The sequence below is a fragment of the Frankliniella occidentalis genome, unplaced genomic scaffold, assembly GCF_000697945.3.
Source record: "Frankliniella occidentalis isolate FOCC.00 unplaced genomic scaffold, Focc_3.1 Scaffold187, whole genome shotgun sequence".
NCBI lineage: Eukaryota > Metazoa > Arthropoda > Insecta > Thysanoptera > Thripidae > Frankliniella > Frankliniella occidentalis.
This window is the reverse complement of record NW_026267313.1, coordinates 123,047-126,939: the sequence shown is the minus strand read 5'-3', so window position 1 is coordinate 126,939 and position 3,893 is coordinate 123,047. Positions and strand designations below refer to the sequence as shown.

The 3,893-nt window shown below is 48.1% G+C and overlaps 2 non-coding genes across 2 annotated transcripts; both read left to right on the top strand.

The window, feature by feature from the left end:
- Nucleotides 1-2,509: 2,509 nt before the first annotated feature.
- Nucleotides 2,510-2,581, top strand: Trnad-guc (transfer RNA aspartic acid (anticodon GUC)). The gene has a single exon. It is a non-coding gene; the product is annotated as a tRNA-Asp (tRNA).
- Nucleotides 2,582-2,669: 88 nt separating this feature from the next.
- Nucleotides 2,670-2,741, top strand: Trnad-guc (transfer RNA aspartic acid (anticodon GUC)). The gene has a single exon. It is a non-coding gene; the product is annotated as a tRNA-Asp (tRNA).
- Nucleotides 2,742-3,893: the final 1,152 nt, after the last annotated feature.

Here is a 3,893-nt window from a genome sequence, read left to right as displayed (position 1 = left end):
GGGGGGGTATTAATATTAATCGTATCACTTTACTTTTGCTCCGCCGATTCCAGCAGAAATGATCGATTTATCGGCGGCGAGGCTTTTCCTCGGTTGCTTTTCTCCTCGCTGGAGACCTACGGTTTCAAAGTGAGGAGATGCAGGCACCACATGTTGTGGGGCGCAATCGCAATGGCACAGGCTGCCGCCACGCCGCCCTTTTGCGTTTCTATCCCTTAGAATTCTATCTCCGTCGCTCACGCTGGTGCTGGTGGAGGACGGGGGGCGTGGGGGCATTCACCGCTGCTGTGTTTAAGTCAAACACAGCCAAAACCACAGCACAGCGCCGCTGCTGCGGTTGTCACTGAGAGAGAGAGAGAGAGAGAGAGAGAGAGGGAGAGAGAGGGAGAGAGAGGGAGAGAGAGAGAGAGAGATGGGATAAGCAGGGGGAGAACCCATAGCAAAACACGTTGGCATACTCCTCTCCCCTCTCTCCCGCTGACGTCGTCACGCTGGTCCGGTTCGCCCGGATTAGCCCGCAGTCACGCCTGGTGAGATCACTGGATTATGCATTAACCCTTTCGTCCGCTGGCGGGGCTCGCCGCGCGCGAGCACACACGTGTACGCGGCATTTCCATGTAAATAAAGAAGCCGTGTACGTGTCTTGAAAAATTGTGTCATGCGCGGTATGTCCGTATAAAGAAAAGCCTTATTGACGGCCGGGGTCTTTTGGCCGTCCGGCCGCCGTCGTCTTGGCAAACGCAACGCACAGTAAACATGCTGTGGACGCATACCTCCGCGAGGTAAAGCATTGTGCTTGAAATATTGGCAGCGATTTGTCAGTGAACGGGACAAAGGCCCCAACAAACCTTAGGGAACCCGGAAAGAAGTGTTTGTCAAGGGAGTTGTTTGCCGGAAGAAAGCCAGAAGTTTTAAAAGTAAGTTTGGAAAATTGCCTGGAAACTAAAATTGTGGGAACCTGCCGGAAACAAAATATGGGAGAAGGGTGCCAATAGCAGACGGGCCTCGAGCTGAATGTACTCACTTACGCCTCAAATGGTATGAAATTTGGCATGTTGCGTTTGACATCTCAGAAGTGTACAGTACATTTCTTACATACACTGATAAATAAAGTGTGCAACTGGCATGCACACTGTTGATTTCAAAACTATGGTGCTCACTCGTAGGTGTCGGACGGTAAATTTGAATACTTCATTAAACATTAAAGTTGAACACTTTATTTATCAGTGTATCTTTTTCCTTCGTCTACATTCAAAACAGTTATAAGTGTGTGCCTAAATGCCACAGGTATAAGAGTGTACCGGGTAACTGAGAATACGCAACAACAGTGTTGCGGGTTTGCCTACTCTTTATGCCCGGCAGGGGCCATGGCCCCTGCGGCCATATTGAGTATGCAATCCCGCCACACTGTTGCGTATCTACTAATATTCTTAGTTACACCCGGTACTATGACACAAGAAAAGCGTGTCTTACAAGTATATATAATTCTCACTATGTCAAACACTTTTTGTTTTTGCGAACAACCTTGTCTCTCACCTTATGACTGCAACAAAAATACTTCTGTGACATTTTTTTTTCACATATACTTTTAGGGTAAAGTGTATGTATGTTTGTAGGCGAGTGACCAAGATATAGCCCCTGCCTCTATTATTAGAGGTAGGCCTTTTATAGCAAACTTTATGGTTGGGCGGAGGCGGCGGAGCGCGCACTACAGTGGCGAGATGCGTTTCATTAATATTTTATGGCAGGCAGAAGGTATAAGACAATTTTGGGGGGTTAAGAGCGAGACAGTCTGCCCCCTCCATCTCATTCCCTCTTCACACTGTCATATATATTCGTCTTCTAAAGCAATCTTTTTCTTTTGTATCATGTGTTTTTTTCCCGTGCCGGCATTTCTCCCGCGCTGTCGTCCGTTGTGTTGACGCCGGGGATTTCACGCAGCGATGTTCAGTGCTTGCACCCTAAACGCAAGAAGTGTGTGAATGTCGCACACTTGTATGGGTGTGAACGCCATTCGTACAGGAAAGTCACAAATGTGTGAATTTTCACGAAAAATTAAGTGTACGAATGTGCATTCACACACGAGACAAGTGTGTGAAATTCACACGCTTACGTTTCCAGTGTAAACACACGCACACACACACCAAGTGCGCAACAACTTTTGCGAATAAAGCTGTAGAGTCAGTTGTCAGTTACTATTGCAATAATTCTCCAAGGTCTTTTTTTTACTTCTCTTCTTACTCTTAAATAACGTGTTTTCGTAACGTTTTTCTAATGAGTGAGTAAACCAATTAACCATGGCGCAGGCGCCTTTCAATGTCTTTTTGGCCGCGGCGCCGCGCTACTACCGCCGCAGCAGCTGACTGAGCCGAGGCGACTCGAGCGGCCGCGGGGGGCGGGGCGGGAGGGGGAAAAGAGGAGCATGCGCGCGCATCGCGGGCGCGGCGCCCCCCTCCACTGCCTTCCCTACCGCAAACGTTGTTGGTGCGCAAGCTGCCTCCCAGCACAATCTTCGGTAGTATAGTGGTCAGTATCCCCGCCTGTCACGCGGGAGACCGGGGTTCGATTCCCCGCCGGAGAGTCTTTTTAGCAGGGTTAACCGAAAGTAAGCGCTTGCCCGCTAGGCTTGGATGCAACAGATTCCGTATCTCGTCAGCGTTTCTCACCAATCTTCGGTAGTATAGTGGTCAGTATCCCCGCCTGTCACGCGGGAGACCGGGGTTCGATTCCCCGCCGGAGAGTTACTTTTTGAATGTCTTCACGCAACAATTATTACGTTATATGATGTGTAAAGTTATGCACTGCACTATAGGGTGTAGCTGAGTGTACTGGGCTGACTCAGAGTCCCTAGAAATGCAGGTTACTTTGTGTGTACAAGCCAAAAACAAGTGTGGGACGTTCTAATGCTAAAACGTGCGTGCCAAAATGTCATACACAAGGGTGTGCATGACCGTCTTGTCACACAAAAGAAATAGTGTGTCGTATAAGTTCGCCCTTCTTGAATGAAATGACTGTCGCACTCTTTGGTACGCATGACTCAATTAAGTCACACGTCACACACCCCTCCCTGTGTGACATGTCGTACGCACTTGTGAGTGTTCGAATGTCACACACTTCTATAAAACTGTTCAACAGTAAAGTTTGATCACTTTAACGTGTTCAATGAGTCCATGGCCAGTGGGCCAGTGCTTGTTCTGTTGTTGATAATTGATAAGTGCTTATATTTATTTTTAATGCCTGAAAGAGTTGTGTCCACGTTGTGGTCACGTTGCTCTGTCCCTTAATCTGATTGGACTCTATCAATCTCGCCTGGTGATTCCACTCTGGACATGACATGAGCCCCGCTTGTCTTGTCAGTCCGGCGAACACGTTAAGACGTTTTGCACTCCGTCGAAATCCAGAATATGGCCTCGTTATCTGTATTATGCGCTGACAGCTCGCGGCCAGTGCCCGCTGATACCTTGACATACGCCTCATACATTAGTATTTCCATGTGCATTCTATACCCTGATTTTGCTGTCCTGTTACACAACCGACTGCGTGTGCGTCAAACTGAAAATATTACATGTTTTTTTGCACGCCCAGATGACTTTTGTGTTTGCCTACACCGGAAACCCAAGTGTGTGAATGTCACACATTTGTAGACGTGTGAACGCCATGCTCGTTCAGGATGTGTGAATTTTAAATGAAAATTCACCCCTTTACGCGTAAACGTGAACGAATGGACATTCACACACCTACAAGTGAGCGACGTGTACACACATACAAGAGTGCGATGTTCACACACCTACAAGTGTGCGACGTTAACACACCGCAAGTGTGCACCGTTCGCACCCCTACAAGTTAGCGACGTTCACACACCCACAAGTGTGCGACATTTACACACCTACAGT